Here is a 16,844-nt window from a genome sequence, read left to right as displayed (position 1 = left end):
CAGGTGCTCTGAGGAATCCTGGGGAGGGAGGTTATCTCTGAAGGGGAGGGTTTTGTCCCTCAGTGTCACTGCAGCAGCTGTTGGGGGTTCCTGTGCCCCAAACCCTTGGAGGAATTGCTTTGTGTGATGATGCACAAAGGGCAGGATGCCCAAACAAAGCTGACATTGCTCTCTATCTATAAACAAATTGGTTCCTGTTTGCCACCCCAGCAGTGCCCTTGCATGGCTGGGCTGGGTTCTCCTGCCCAGGCTTGGCTTGGCCAGCCTTCAGCAGCTCTGTGGCCATGGAAATAACCCAGCTGCTTTGCAAAACCCTGCCCAGCAGGTGAGGTACTGATAATTATTTACCTTTTGTGGGATTCCCCAGATTCCCAGTTTGAAACATGACTTGTGGTTTGCTTTCCTGCAAGCACAAACCCTCAGAGTTTTCCTGTTGCCTTCCCTTGCTTTATTCACACTGAGGCCCAGAAGCTGTGCAAAAAGGTATAAATGACTTTTGGCTAAAACATCACTCCTGGCACGGTTATTAATGGTGGTTTTTACGTTTTTTGTGTATCAGGACCATTTGGGCTCAAGGATGGGATGGGTCCTGCCTGTACCACTGGTTATGGTGTAGGGGTGCTCTCCCCTTCTTCTGGAAATTCTGCCACAAGCCAATGGGATTTACTTGGATCCCCTCACCAGACAATCCAGCCTGAGGAATTTAAACTATTATTCACCTCTTGGGGGAGTGATTCCCAGATGAACTTTTGGAGCTTTTTGAATGCAGGGGTGGTGGGAAGAGACTGGCTATTCCAGCCATCTTAAACCTTTCCCAAAATGGAAAAGCAGCAGGTGCAAAGGCCACAAATGCTGGGGCCCTCCTTCCTGAATGGCTTTGTCAAGGGCCTCTGAAGTGACATTTCAATTTATACATCAGATTCTGAGGCAGATGAATAGGGACTTCTTTTTATTTTATTTTATTTTTCAGAGAGATTTCTGAATGAGGAATGCAGGTAACAAAAATCTTCTTATGGAAATGAAGAGATGTGCCCGTGGAGAGACTGGGTATCTGCAGTGGCAAGTTGGTGTCTGGGATAGTTTTAACAGTAAAAATTGAATTAATTCTGACTGTTGTATTCAGAGTTCAGACAGAAACTCCTCACTTCCTGAGGAAACCCAGCTCATCTTTCACCTCTGTGTGAAGGAGCTGGGCACAAGCTGGTGTTTGTGTCACAAGGGAGCTGGGGATGTGGCACTGCTGGGAATTTTTGGAGAGAGGAGCTCCAGGTAGGCTGGCAGGTCCCAGCAGTGTTTCCCAAAGAGCTCCAGGTTACCTGTGGCAGTGACACGCTGGGTGTGCCAGGGAGGCTGTGCCAGGACAGCTTCTGCACCCACTGCAGGGCTGGGCAGGGTGGGGACATTGCTGGGGACAGCCTGGGCTCTGCCTCCAGGACAGGGCAGAGAACGTGATTGCAAGTTGGACATCACCATTCGAGAGAGAGGAGAGCCTCTGGGAGGTTTCAGTGCACGGAGGTGTCGTTGTCACAGCCTGGCTGATGGCCCAAGGCAGCAGAGGGGCTGCGAGGGGGTCCTGGCAGTTCTCCCAAGCCTCCCCTCCTGCCTTCCTACCCAGGGGACTCCTCGTGGGTGGCAAGCTCTGCAGGCTCTGCCAGGTTTGGCTGGTTGCACTCCATCAAACCTGTCTGAAACTGGAGTCACCAGTGGACTCAGCCAAGTCTGGTTAAACTGAGCCAAGGCTGAGACCAGCACAGGCTGGGCTGCCTTCACCTGCACCAGCACACTGCTCCAACCCCAAATTTGGGCTGGTGCTCTGGTCTCTGTCCTTGGGTTCCTCAGAGGAGCAGTGCAGGTTCCTGTGAGGGCTCTGTTTGGACAGCAGGGACACATTTGACCTTTCTGCTGACATTGTTGTTCCATTTAAGATCTGATGTTCTCAGTGAACTAAACAGATCAGCAGTTTTAGCCTAGGTGCTTATCGTGGGCATCTTGTAAATTCAGATTATCTCTGACCACATTGGCCAAATACTCTTCTAAATTATGCTGGTGCATATTGAGCAAGTGTGGTGGAAAAGGAGTGCAGAGGAGGAGGAGCAATTTGGAACTTTGCTGTGGCATTGCTGGCAGATATCCTCAGTCATCTGTCAGTATTAACTTTTGAAAGCAACTTAGCAGAGGTGCCTGCTGGCCCTCCACATGCTGAATCCCAGGAACAATATTTCAGTGGGGAGACTGGCTAGGCTCAGATTAAAAGTGTTGCAATAAAGGCATTACTGGATGCTGCCTGGAGGCACTGCTTTATTGGGTGCTCCTTCAGCTCTCTTAGTGCTGCTTTTTGGCAGCATTCCCTGGGGTTTCATTTCATGTATTTTGATGTATCTAATGTATTTTCCACTGTAATTTAAGCCTATGCCAGTCTGGGCTATACAGATTTGTCCATAGGCAGCTTGAGGAGGGGGGAACATTGTTGGGTGCTTGCCAGCCCTGGGCAAGCCCTGATATCTATATCTGATATCTATATCTGTGCTGATGTGTCCCCAGCTGGGTTCTCTGCAGGCTGCATCAAAAAACAGCTCTGCAAAACATGTCTGTGGCAGACATCTTTTATGGAAAATCCTTTCCGTAGGATTTTTTCCTCCTGAGAAGCTGAAAGGCCTCAGGAACAAAATGTAAACAATGATTATCTGCTGCTGTGGAATGCAACAGGTGCATCTGTGATTGGCCCATGTGGGTTGTTTCTCATTAGTGGCCAATCACAGCTGGCTTGGACTCTCTATCCAAGACAGAAGCTTTGTTTTCATTCTTTCTGTTTCTATTCTTAGCTTAGCTAGCCTTCTGATGAAACCTTTTCTTCTATTCTTTTAGTATAGTTTTAATGTAATATATATCATAAAATAATAAATCAAGCCTTCTGAAATATGGAGTCAGATCCTCATCTCTTCCCTCAGCCTGAGACCCCTGTGAACACCGTCACACATGTCAGTTTTATGTGAATTTCCTCTGTGGATGTGGGTCTAGGTTTTGCAGCTGAGATATTTCCAGAGAGGAATCTTTTATCCTGGCCTTTCCCTAAGCAACACACTCGCTAAAGGAGACAGGGCCGCACTCACCACCATCTCCATTTCCCGTTGTGACAGTGGTTCCTACAGCTGGGTTTTCCCCTTGGTGCTTAGGAGATGGAGTTCAATTATTGTGGCAGAGAAGGCAGAGCCTTTCCCCGGGCTGCCTGGGCAGGGATGGTTGGGACACAGGACACGTGCAGAGCAGGGACTGCGGCACCGCCTGCGCCCGCTGCTTTTAGCCCTGGCAGGAGCTCCCAGCGTGCTCGGGATGCCAAACCAACAGCTGCAGCTCTCTTGATGGACACACAAGCACCTCTGGCCCCCGAATTTTCAGGTTTTCATGGCCATAAACAAGGACATTTAAAAGTTACGTTGCCTGTGCTTTGGCAGAAATATTCCTCCTGACTCCTGTGTGGCACAGCACCTTTTATCAGCATTTGGAGACCAGCAGGTGTCGGAAGGCATGGAGGTTGGTGGGAAGCCTTTTTCTGGCTAGACAGCAGGCTTAAGTGCTTAAGGCAGAGCCCAATGGTCAGTATGAATAGCTGTCTGTAAGAACAGTGAAAATGGTTCTCATACAAAGCAGCTGAACTGGGACCAGCAAAATAATATCCCTGGTGAAACTCACACCGGTGTCCTGAGACCTGCTGTCTGTGTCAGGCTGGGTGCAAACTGGGTATTCTGGAAAGGCATTTTCCAGGTGGGGACCGAGAGCCTCTGCAAGTGCCTTCAGTGGAGGAGCTGGATCAGAGGCTGGGATTCTCTCTGGTTTTATATATGGAGATGGTTCTGTTTATCCTAAACAGAAGAAAATTTTTAGGAAACCAGCTTGGTGCTCTTCTCCTTGGATGGATTTTTGAGCTGCAGGGGTTAAACTCCTGGCTGAGGAGCTAAAAGTAACTGACTAAGCTAAAGCTAAAAGTAATTTCACCCTAAAATTGTCTATCTCTGTTTCTATGCCATTCTTTGCTTCTAGGAGGGCATTGTGTCTAATTTCATGCAGCATCAAGGATTATGTCAGCAAGGATTTACTAGTGATGTTTCCCATGTCAGCAAATTTTGCCTAAAACCTCGTTTATCCCTAAATTGCCACAGGAGACCCTCAGGCATCTGAAGGATTTTCATTTATGCCGGACACGAATTAGCCAAGTCTGAATGTTCGGTGCTGCCGTTCCCGATGTGCTGTGGCTCCGGAGCAGCAGATGGCAGCAGCCGCCTGTGCTGCTCGCAGCGCTCGGGTTCCTCAGCACGGCCTCGGCTGTCACCAGGCTGCTGAAACAGGACAGGGGTTTCACCTCGGAAATCCAGCTCAGAGCAGAGGTGCGGTTTTTGCTTGCTTGGTTTTTATGTATTTTTTTTTTTTTTTTTTTTTCTTGCTGTTTTGTTTTTGGGGTTTTTATTGGGTTGATTGTTTTTTTTTTTTTTTTCATTTCTTTTGGTTGCTTTTTTTCGTTTTGTTTTGGTGGTTTTTGATGGTTTTTGTGTTGGTTTGGTTTTTTGGTGTTTTTTTTTTTTTAATCTTATTTGTTTTGTTTTTGTTTTGTTTTTTGTTTTGGGGTTTTTTGTTTGTTTTTTGTTTTTGTCTTGCGTTTTGTTTTGTTTTTTTGTTTTGGGTTTTTTGGGTTCTTTTGGTTTTTTTTTTTGTTCTTTTGGATTTTTGTTTTTTTTGTTTTGCTTTTTGTTTTGCTTTTTTTGCTTTGCTTTTTTATGTTTTGCTTTTTTTTGTTTTGCTTTTTGTTTTGTTTTTTTGTTTTGTTTTTTTGTTTTGTTTTTTGTTTTGTTTTTTGTTTTGTTTTTTTGTTTTGTTTTTTTGTTTGTTTTGGTTTTTTGTTTTGGTTTTTTTTGGGGTTCTTTTGTGGGTTTTTTTGTTCTTTTGGATTTTTTTTGGTTTTTTGTTTTGCTTTTTTTTGTTTTGCTTTTTTTTGTTTTGCTTTTTTTTGTTTTGCTTTTTTTTGTTTTGCTTTTTTTATTTTGCTTTTTTGTTTGTTTTTTTGGTTTTTTTGTTTGTTTTTGTTTGTTTTTTGTGGTTTTTGTTTGTTTTTGTTTGTTCTTTTGTTTGTTTTTTGTTTTTTTCTTTTTTTTTTGTTTTGTTTTTTTTTTTGTTTTGTTTTTTTGTTTTGGTTTTTTGTTTGGTTTTTTTGGTGGGGTTTTTTTGTTTCGTTTTTTTTGGTGGGGTTTTTTTGTTTTGTTTTTGGGGGTTTTTTGGGTGTTTTTTTGGGTTTTTTTGTTTTTTTAATAGTTTTTTGGGGGTTTTTTTGGTTTTTTGTGTTTTTTGTTTGTTTGTTTTGGGTTTTTTATTTTGGTTTTTTTTTGTTTTTTTTTGTTTTTGTTTTATCGTTTTTTGGGGGGGTGATTGGCTTTTTGGGGGAGTTTTTTTTGCTTTTTTGTTTTTTGGGGTTTTTTTTTTGGGGGGGGGTTTGTTTTGCCTTTTTTTTTTTTTCTTTAATCTAAGCATCTTCATAGACAGCTGGCGACTGTAGTTTTACCTGTAATTTCCCTTCCCCACGCGGGTGCCTCACTGCAGTGGTCTGAGTGGTTTGCAGCAGAGCACAGAAGTGGCAAAGCTCTGAGCACAGCTCTGCTTTGTTGTCTAACAAACACTTCTGTACATGAGCTTTACCTGGGGCAAGCTTGTGGCACTATCAGTGAAAGCTTTTAAGCTGTCAGGTCAAATCAGAGTTGTTGGGGCCATGTGGCCTGGTTTTGTAGCTGGTCCTTGCCTCCCCATGAGTGTTTTCCCAAAGCCATGGACACTGTCTGGAGCCTCTCCTTGGTGTCTTCCTGTGCATCTCTCATTGTGGCCTCGCCTGGGACCTTCCCCATGGCCTTGCTCCTGAGCTGGGTAAACATCTGGGATGCAGATGATGGCGAGGATGCAGATGCTGTGGTGAGGATGAGATGCTGTGCCTGGTGAGGATGCAGGGCTTGGTCAGGACTTGGTCCCCATGGGCTGTGGGCACCATCCTGGGTCCAAGAGGAGCAGCTCTGCCCAGAGCACATGGGGGAAGGACAGTGTTTGCAGCAGCACATGGGAGAGAAGATTGATCTTCTGAGGGATTCGAATAGCCAAGGCCATTAGAGCTCCCTGGGAAATAACTCGGATTCATGCTGGCAAACCTTGGAAATCGTTTTAAATTAAGTACCAAAACCCAATGCACTGCAAGACTCCCAGCATGTAATTCTGAACCCATTAGGAGATTTGTGCTAATTTTGAAAATAATCTTCCTATTTTAAATATTGCTTTGAATGTATTTTGAACTTGACTATTTGGCAGAAGGGGAGCAATTAAATCAAAGGGAAGATTATATTGTGTTACTTTAATTGTGATGGATTGAGTCATTTGCTGAAGGAAAATATCTACAAAGCATGTCTAAGTGCAGAAGCAAAACTGAAAACTGGTCTTGGCTGTTCTCTTCCCTGTGATGAATATGTATTTATGTAATGCATTCCTTCTCATACCTTGATAACCCCAGGGGCCCACAGTGATGAATGAACTCCACTGAGAGCTGCAGGGAGATTGTCTCTGAGCCTGTGCGAGCACGAGGCACCAACATCCAGGTCCTGCATGTATTCATTTGTGATTTACGGCTTTAAAGCTGCATTAGGGAGAGGAGGAACATCCCTGACTATGCATTGAACCGCTATCTATGCCATTTGGGGTCCAGAGGACTGTCCCATGGCTGTTGCCAGTGATTGCTCCTGATGCCTGTGCCAAAGGCTGGCAAAGGAAGGTTGGGGCTTGTGGGATTTTGTGAGAGCCCTGCATTAGACAATGGGTTCCTCTTCAAGAGCAACTGGTGAACCCTGCCTGATTTCCCCCTTCAGAAAATTAGGCAACAAATGGTAGACAAGTGATGGTTTTATTGAAACTGTCCTTTTTGGAGGTTTAAATTAAATGTAGTTATTAATCTGTGACAGTGTTCACAAGGGTCTCAGGTTGAGGGAAGAGATGAGGATCTGACTCCATGTTTCAGAAGGCTTGATTTATTATTTTATTATATATATTACATTAAAACTATACTAAAAGAATAGAAGAAAGGATTTCATCAGAAGGCTAGCTAAGAATAGAATAGGAAAGAATGATAACAAAAGCTTGTGGCTCAGACAGAGTTCAAGCCAGCTGGACTGTGATTGGCCATTAATAACAGACATCCAACATGGACCAATCAAAGTTCCACCTGTTGCATTCCACAGCAGCAGATAATCAATGTTTACATTTTGTTCCTGAGGCCTCTCAGCTTCTCAGGAGGAAAAATCCTAAGGAAAGGATTTTCCATAAAAGATGTCTGCCACAATTAATCCATACAGCAGACTGTGGTTTTGGTGGCTCGTGTTTGGTGAGTGCTGGGCACTCAGTGCTCCCAGTGCCAGCAGCAGCCAGCTGTGAGTGCTGGGCACCTGGGGGACCAGCACAGGAGGAGCAGGGCCAGCTCGGAGGCTGTGTGACCTGTCTGATGCCACCACGCTCACTGTGAGCTCCCCTCAGGGCGTATCATCTGTCTGAGCCTTTCCCATTCCTATTTCTGCCCACAGGCTGCTGGCAGCTGCTGTCATTAGAGCTTCTAACTCGAGCAGAAATGGTGCTAAATGCTGCTGGGGACAGGGAATGGCTTGGGCCAAGCTGGGGGGGAGTTTTGTCCCGCAAGTGATGTCTTGTCATGAAAGGATCCTATGTGCAAAGTTACAGGAGCTTTTGCTTCTAATTAGGCTGCACCTGTGGAGCTCCTGTGGTTAAGGGAACAGAGCTGCACTAGAGGTTTTTAAATCTGTGTGCTGTGGTAATAAAGGCATCAGTATTTGAGGATGGTGTTGGCTGTTAGCTGTCCCTCTCTGACCCTTCCTTGGTTAATGAAAATAGCAGTTGGATAAAAAATGCAAAGATTTTGAGTTGTGAAAATGTGTGTTTGCACCACTAATCACTTGAAAAATCAATCTCCAGACCTTCATTTGTTAAGAGCAGCTGATTAGCTGCTCTCTATGCTTTTTCCCTTTTAATAAAACCCCTGAGTGGAACAACAGAAGGGCTATAATTAAGGAGCAGTTTTCCCCTTTCTGTGTGACATTCTGTCAAATGTTAGCCAGTGAGTAGCTGGCATACACAGGACAGAAATGCCTTTGCCCTGTTGGGGCTTCACCTGTGACAGGGAGATGGGGCTTTGCTCCTCTCTGCAAAGACAATCTTGGGGCTGGAATGTGGCTGTGCTGGGTTTGCCAGCACTCTCTGTCCCTTGCTCAGCTGCCCTGGTGGGGATGATGCTCCTTTGCCACCAAACTGTGCCTTGGAGGGGACAAAAGGAGCTACAGCACACCCAGGCTCTTGGCTTCCATGTGCTTCTGTCTCGAGGGCCCAGGTTAGATGATGATGATGGTGACACAAAGATCTTTTGACATAGTAAAAGAAAACTCCAAGGTTAATACTCTGTCCTCCCTGTGTTTTACCCTGGAGAGTGATGGCTTTGAATGAAAAAGAATTATTCTGAATTGTAAAGATTTGTGTGTCTCTTAAATGACTTCCCTGCTCAAAGGCACACAGTACAATTTTTCTATCCAGGCTGCAGGTTAAAAGGAGCTCAGTGAACAAAGCTGAGGTCTTTGTTTTCTGACTGGTACCTTCTGGTTTCTAAATGGGCACATATCAGCCATCTGGCAACAGGAAGGGTTTAGTATGAAAAATTAATTAGATAGAATCTAAGCATAATTCTGCCTTGATTTTCTGTAACACAATAATAGTTTGTACCCATAAAAGACTAGTAGGAAATATGGTGATAAAATGACCACACCTCTTAAATTTTTGTTGATTTGCTTCTTTTTCAAACAAAGTGAAGAATTGTCCCAGCTGAAGATATGCCCTGTGCAGGTTCTTGCTGTGCTGCCCAACCCAGCTGTACTGCAGGTGTGCCCACCACAGCTGCTGCCTTGCCCAAACAAGGGTGGCAGATAACGACAATAATGACAATATATGGCAGTAATGACAGACTGTGCCATGATGGGTTTATGGTGTGGATGAGTAATTATTATGGACTGAAGCAATTCCACAAGCCTTGTGACTGAGGCTCCAGAGATAACAAGGCAAAATGTCAATACAATAAAAGAGTGAGATGGGGAGAGACTTTTGGTTTTCTTCCTTCTTTTCAAGACTGAGCCAAGAAAAAATCTGAATTGTTGCATAAATTCAGGCTCTTCATATTTACATGGGAGCCACTAGGAGAAAAATACAATTTCAGCTTTACTCACAGGATAGTGAGCATGATGTGGAACTCAGAGCTCAGGGAGCTCAGGTACAAAGCTGGTCTGGATTCTCTCAGGGTTTTGTCTAAATGCAGCTGTATCAATTAATTGATAATGCTCACTGTCTGTAGCAGTGTTGGTGTAAGTTGTGGCAATTTAGCAAACAGAGCTCTGGGTTTCTTGGGAAGCAGGGCTGGTTCAGGAAGAGCTGCAGGTACTCCAAGAAAATGCAGAAAGGGACTGCTGGGAGACAAAGCAGAATGAGCAAACCTGGGCAAGGATCTAGAGCTGAGTTTGTCCTGACCTTTGGTTACACTTAAAATGAGTTAGCTGATCTGCAAATGTGTGTTCTTTGTGATATCCAACACCTTCACATTTTGGAAGTGTTTAAAGAGCAAAATTCATGCATGGGGAGAGTTGTCTGACCACGTTGGCAGGACACTGATTTCGCTAGGAAAGTTCAAGCTGATGTTGAGCTGGAGATCCCAAGGATGCTGATGCAAACTTCCAGCTGGTGCAGTTGTGCTGACCCAGCCTCTGTGCCAGGGAATGTGGATGTGGGGTGTGCTGAACCTGTTGGTAATGGTGGGAGGGGAGATTCCTTGGCTGGTGTGTGCCTCATCTCTGCAGAGGTGAATAGGGTAGAAAGTGTCTTTTGAGGAATTCCTGTGCTGCACTGCAGGCCCAGTGTTTCTCGAGAGTCTCAGGTGTGCTGTGGAAAGCACAGTGCTGCCAAAATCTCTGGGAAGGAAAAGGATGAGTCTGGTATTTGGCTGCTTGGTGTGCAGGAATTCTGCTGCCAAAAATCCCATTGCTTGCTTAATAGTGCCAAAAATTGATCTTTGATTCCTGATGCTTTGTACTAGTGATTTTTTAAAATTACCTAAGTGGATGGAAAAAACTTTTTCATGTATACGTAATGGCTGGTACAAGTTCCAGAGTGTGTTGGTGCTTTGCTGTGGTTTTTGTCTGTGAGATTTATTATTGTGTTTTGTGTTTTTTTGGTTCTTGTTGTTGTGAATTTTTTTTTTGGTGGGTTTCATTGGGTTTTTTGTCATTGGGGTTTTTTTTGTTTGTTTTTGTTCGGTTTGGGAGTTTTTGGGTTTTTTGAGGGATTTTTGGTTGCTTTTGTTCCCCCTGCAAATCAAACCTTCAATTTTCACTGTCCTGATTGATATACCTGAATTACAGGTTGTAAAATCCTGGTGCTGCCTCCTTGTATCATGTAGATGTTCTTGCTAAATCTTGTGAGAAATATGATCTCTATTCTTTCCCAGTAAGCAAGGGAGTGGTAGAGAGAAGGGAGGGAAAGGGCAACTGAAAATCCAGGTAGAGCAAACTGAGCGCTGGAGGATTCTAGAAATGTGATGAGCTTTGAGAAGGAGTAATCCATTTCTCATATACATTTCAGAATATATATATATGCATGAATACATATGTATATATGACTACATATGTATATATATGAATACATGTGGGATATATATATATATATGAAACATATATATGTGTATTTTGGAAACTCAGCCCAGGAGAAACCTTCCTCTTTGTGTAAGCATCCCAGATAATAACACATTTCCCACCTCTGGCACCAAAGTGGCTCATATTTGATGTACTCAGTGCTGTGTGAGCCAGATTTGTCTTGGCTGCCGCTGGGGACATTTAAGAGGGTTCCTTGCTGTGTGAAGGAGAAATCCATTGTACCTCTGTCACCCCCTGGGAATTCTGGAGCCTTTCAAGGCTTTTTGATTAGGACTGCAGAGTGTTCATTTTTGCAGGAGGATGACTGCTGAGATGTTAAAACTAGATGGGAGATTAACCTAAATGCTGAACAGTAGGGTTAAAAGAATGGGTTTTATACAGCCTGAATCATTTGATTTGAGAGGAATGTTTGGTCTACCAAAAATTCTTTAGAACAATTTATCTAGAAATGGATGCTTGTAGGGGAACTGTTATTTTATATTTAGTGCTGCCTAAAGCTGGCACTGGGATGTGGGCAACTTTTGATAAGAAGGAGCTGTCAGTACCTGATTTTCCACCTGACTTTATGTGGAAGCTGTGCCCAGAGGGCTGGGCAGGGGCTGGGGAGCACAGGGTGGCCAGGTCTACCTGTGCTGGCAGAATGAGCTGTTCAAGGAGTGAAGGACTCATTTCATTGCCTAGAGTATAAGTTAGCTTTCTTTCCATCTGGTTAAATAATGTCAGAGCCAAAGCAAATTTAAATCCAGACACACAGGTTTGCAAGAAGAGCAGGAGAGAAAGCAAAGTGGGTAAAAGTAGGTCTGAGGACTTGGGTAAAGGAAGAGCAGGGAGCGTGAACCTGTGCTGTAATAGCACAGTGCTGATTCAACTACCTGCAAGGAAGGTTTATGGTGTGCTGAGCAGACATCTTGGCACCAAAGCCTTATTTCTAAATCTCTCCATCACAATTCCAATAGAGTTGGGAGCTAGAAATAGCGGAGGTGTAGCATATGGTGAGCAAGGTCCTCTCCAAGACAGGGCTGGAGCTGGGGCCAGGCTGTGAGCTGTGTTCACATCTCATTTCCATGCTGAGCACCAGGCTCCAGCTTGTGGAGCAAACAGGTGCTGATCTGACTGTTAAAGGTGGCATGTGAGTAATGCCTGCCTCGGGGACCCGCTGATTGCTCTCCTGGTAAAGCAAGTGAAGTCAGTATAAAAGGTTGACAGATATTCATGGAGATCAAATTTGACAAGCATCCTCTAGATATATGTAATATAAAATGCAGATGGCAGTAATTTGCAGGATTTCTGGATTCTGCTTGTCTAAGGTGGTTCTGCTGGTGTCTGTTTCTCTATTGAAATATCAACTTCCAAACTCATCAGGATCCCAGAGATGAAGTGGGCAGGAAATGAATTTCTATTGATTTCAGCCCTGCTTTGGTCTCTTGCATGACAAAAAAAAAAAAAAAGGAAAACAAAATTATTTTTTTGTTTGGTACATCTGCCCAGATGTACCAAGCTCATTCCTCCTCCACCAGCAGCTCCTCTTCATGAATATCTGTCCACCTCTTACACTGATCTCTGCTCACCTCTGCCTTTGTGCTGGCAGCTGAAGTGGTCTCCACTGAGAGATTTTGGTTTTTCTGAGAGAATTCAGCTCCCAGTTTGTCAGCAGCATGAACCGGGACAGAGGAAAAACCCCAATCCTTCAGAGTGGGGAGACCCTGAAGCAGAGCAGCACCAAACATCTGGTGGGGTCAGTGGTGGTTCAGCTACACCCACCCAGAGCAGCTTCCTGGTGAAGTTTTAATTATGTGAATTGATGATTATACTTCAGAAAAAGCATTTTATCTAACTGAGCATGGGGGTTAGATTAGATGATATCAAGAGGCCCCTTCACATCCTTAACAGTTCAGTCATTCTGCATATTTTAAAATTCTACTTAATTGTTAAACTAGCAGCTGACTTTTTTTAGCTTTTCCAAGAAAACAAGAGGCAGCTATTATTTCTTAGCAGCAGATGTACAGTAACCCTTGATTAAATTAATTTGACTGTTCATAGTTTTTCTTTGTTCATAATTTGTTTTTGCTCATAAGTTGCTGCTGCTATTCTCAGATGCTTTTTGTACAGCTGCTGCAGATCCCCTCCATGCAGAAACACACTGAAAATATTTTAACACTCACCTCAGCCTTTTAGCATGGCTTGAGTACCCCTAAAATCTTAATACACTGTATTTTTCTTTAGAAAGAGGCAAGAGCTCAAAGCAAAAGCTAATCAACTCTGTAAATTGATAAGTCACCAAAGTAAATTAGGCTAACAAAAAAACCCCAAAATCAACTTTTCCCTTGAAATAGTTGATTTTTGTGTTATGTGTCAATGAATAGTTTAACAGGATACTCGGACTTCCATGATTGTTGGGTTTTTCTTGCATAATGCCCTCAGTATGTCTCTGTCTGGTTTCTTTGCATGATGGGGATGGGAAGAAAGAAAGTTTTTGTTATCATTCATCAAAGGCTTTCTTTTTAAATTTAGTGTCAGAGCTTGGGTTTCCTGGAACATCAAGCAGCAATTATCCCCCTGTGTTTGCTGACCTTCCAGTCAACTCAGATTTTGCTTTTGGATTCAATGCTAATTCTGGGGCAAATTTTTAAAGGAGTCTCAAGTTCATCTTTAATGGGAAGCCAGGAATCTTGTTCCCAGTCAGTCACAGGACTTCCCTTCCTTCAGCCAACGACTCAGTGCAGTATGCCAGTGGTTTTCTTTGAATGCCTAAGTGCAAGTGAAATTTTAGCAGGTTTTAGTTGATAAAGAACATTTCAAAAAGATGGTTATGCCCTCAATGTGGGTCAGGTTTTGGGGGCTCTGTCTGCCAAGCATTGGAGTTGTGGAGAAACTGTTCTGGGATCTCCTTTCTTCCATTTACACAAAGATTTTTGACTTTTGCCTAGGTTTACTTCTCATGTGTAAGGATTTATGCAACACGTGATTGCATTTGTCTGAAAAGCAAACAAAACCCCAATACAACTCCCACCCCCAAACCAAATAATCTGATGGGGACTGAACAGCTTCCACTGGCCAAATTTGGGGATTTGATCAGGCTACAGTCATGGGTTGGCTTTTAATAGTTTTCATTTTGGCAATTCCTGAGGTGGCTTCAAGGTAGAATTAACACATGGACTCATCTGACACAACTCTACCACCCAAATAAGTGCAGTCCCAAAATAAATAATTTTGTAACTTGTTAGTAGACAAGTCTGTTGGCCCTTACTGAGGACAGGAGAGATTTGGGTGCCCTGGGCAGTGCCAGGGTGCCCTGGGAGATCTGTGCCTCTGTACTGCAGGTCTGAGTCCATGCAATTAAACACTGCAGGAGTCTCCAACCAAAAATGGAGCTGCCAAGGGGGGGTTGAGAGATTCTCTTTAGAAGGAACTCAAATTTTTAGAGTTTCTTGTGGCTCTAGTAGCCATTCCTGGCTGGAAGAACTAATTCATGGATTGTTACAACCCTGACACCTACGTGAATTAGCAGGTTTTCCTCACCAGGTGTGAGGGTGAAGTGAATTCTGCAGAGAGCAGCTCCACACGTGCCAATTCCATCACATTATGTAAATAGCCTGTGACTAATGGAGAAATCTATGAAATGAAATGAAAGAAATGAAATGAAGTGAAATGAAATGAAGTGAAATGAAATGGAAATTAAATAAAAGGCATCAGTCAGTGCATTTGCATGGAAACCAAAGGAACCTTGTTTAAAAATGAGTGATAGTAGACAAGATAATTCTACAGTTGCCATTGTGGAATATTTCTAAGAGTCTTATTAGCATAGAATTGAAGGGACAATGTTGTTTATGGAGTCTGTGAGGTTCCACTCAGTTCTGCAGCTGTCTGACCCTTCCTTCATTGTGAGGTTTCTCAAAGCTTTGCTACAGATTCATTCTCCTCTCATTTTTAAAATTGCTTTTCTGTTTCTACTTTTATCTATTTTTCTGTCCCTGTTATCTATTTTTCTGTCCCTGTTCTCATTTTTTTTCTTCCTGTGCCTTTGTACCTTTTAGCTTTTAAAAGTTTTCTTTCCGTCTCCTTTAATTGAGCTGGCTTTTCCTATTTTTTAGGGTTTTTTTCTTATTTGTCACATACCCTGTTGCTTTTTAATTTTATTATGTGTCTTTTTTTCCCCCCTCTTCTCTCATCCTGATGCTTTAGAAGATCACCTTAGCACACTGCTATCTCTGGAGTGTGCTTTGTACCCCTCTGGGTTTGTCAGGACATCTCTGGAGGTCACCCCTTCTCCTCAGAGCAGTCTTTGTGTCCTCTCCTCCTCCTCATTTGTCTCCTCTGGGTCAGCAGCTCCCTCACACACCTGAAGTCTGCTCTGGTCCCTTCCTGAGTACCTTTGTGCCCTCCAGGGTCATCCCTTTGATCTGCAGCAGGCTCTGCTTCTCTCTTGGAACTCTGGATCTTCCTTTGGACCTTTTGGTGATTCTTGGTGCTCTGTGCCCTGTTTGAATGAGAAATGTCCTACCCCAGTTACAGACAGTACAATTCACAATTCACCAGCTGGCCAGGGGGATGGTTTTACACAGGGCAATATTTATTTGTCAGTCAATGGGAGAAATCAAAGTCTTTAAATCACACACAGCACTGGCACTGCCTTTGTCCACAGACAGGATTACAGTCAATAATCAATTGAGCTCTTTGCTCAATGGAATAATCTCCACAGTGAATGGCAGTTCCCAAGTATCTAACCCTAGTTATAAGGTTATAGGTGCTTAAAGTGAAACCAATCCACCATAAAATACAAAGACATATAAGGACACAGTTCATTTACAAAGATGTTTATAAATACATCGGTCTGGTGTGCATGACCAAACCACTCAAACAAAGCTCTGACACAGTTTTTATTTTTTAAAAAACAAAGACTTTCTATGCTGGAATAGCATTGGGAGTTCAGGCTCCCCCTCTAGGTTTCTGTAGTTAGTTCCAGGGTGCTGCTTCCCCAAGGCAGCTCACAGTTCTCCAGCTGGTTGCATCAGGGAACAACTTTCTGCTGAGAAATGTTGTTAGTATATTTTCTACTTGGCTATACCAATAAAACAAAGGAAAATAAAGTCATCAGCATTACCCAAGACAGGGCAACATTTGCCAGTTTAGCTTGAGCAATCTTTAGTATCAGGTATTGCAGTTCCATTTACTGCTGTCACACCCCATGTTGGAGTCCATAATACTTATGCTTTAAAAACAAGTGATTCCTCTTTGTTCCTATTCCTGTCACAGTCAATTGGCTCCTCCTGACTTGCTTGGAAGCTCAGGACCAGGATGCAGAGGAAGGCAGTGGATGAGGGAGAGAATGTGCAGCACTGAGAGCGGCATCTGGGACAGTGAGGATCCTCTGCTCTGTTAACAAAGACTGCTTCAAGTGCAGCTCTGAGGAGAGATGCTTGATGATTGAATGCTCAGGACAGAAATGGAGCATCCATCAGCACTTGAGTCAAGTGAAATTGTGAGAAAGAAATGAGAAGGAGAAATCAAGGCACAAGTATTATTGTTCACTTTTGATTCTGAAGCAGTGTCATTGCTCAGAGAGCTCCCACCTGCTAATGAAGAACCCTCTTATGCCAAGCATTTCAGACTGGAAGGAAAAATTGAGTGCTTAACTCTGATCAGGATGTCAGGAGTAGACAATTGCTACTACAAAAAGTGATGGCAATCTCCTTTTTTTTGCCTGTCTAATACATACTGCCCAAGCACTTCCATGGAGAGACAGCAGAGAGACCATCCATCAGCATCACATTATCTGAACCAGAATTCATTTCATGGCTGCTTTAAAACCACTTGGAACATGACACTGAAACCACCTCTGCTGTAAAAGTAAGCACACCTGGGCTTGGGGACGGGATGGGAGCCACTCAGGCCAAGCTCACACATGGGAATCTCAGCTGGGCCTGATTCAAACTTTAAATACTGTCTGAGACATTTGCCAATGAGAGTAATCTGAACTGCTATCCTAGTATTAATAAATTAGAGTAAATTGTGAATGTCATGTGCTTGTAAAATGCTTTAAGCATGGGCCTTGAAGCTGTAAACAGTGGACTT

The 16,844-nt window shown here is 43.5% G+C and overlaps 1 protein-coding gene across 8 annotated transcripts in view; it reads left to right on the top strand.

Moving 5' to 3' along the window:
- KLHL3 (kelch like family member 3) overlaps positions 1–16,844 on the top strand; it is a 115,001-nt gene that overhangs the window by 21,179 nt on the left and 76,978 nt on the right. For 7 of the 8 annotated variants that reach the window (XM_063168727.1, XM_063168729.1, XM_063168733.1 and 4 more), the window contains 2 exons: positions 4,158–4,382; positions 16,026–16,619. The gene's annotated coding sequence lies outside the window, so the exon portion shown is untranslated. The remainder of the gene's footprint in view (positions 1–4,157; positions 4,383–16,025; positions 16,620–16,844) is intronic. The other variant, XM_063168730.1, reaches the window with a different exon arrangement.

Source organism: Melospiza melodia, chromosome 14 (assembly GCF_035770615.1).
Source record: "Melospiza melodia melodia isolate bMelMel2 chromosome 14, bMelMel2.pri, whole genome shotgun sequence".
Classification (NCBI taxonomy): domain Eukaryota; kingdom Metazoa; phylum Chordata; class Aves; order Passeriformes; family Passerellidae; genus Melospiza; species Melospiza melodia.
This window is presented reverse-complemented; position numbering and strand designations above follow the sequence as displayed.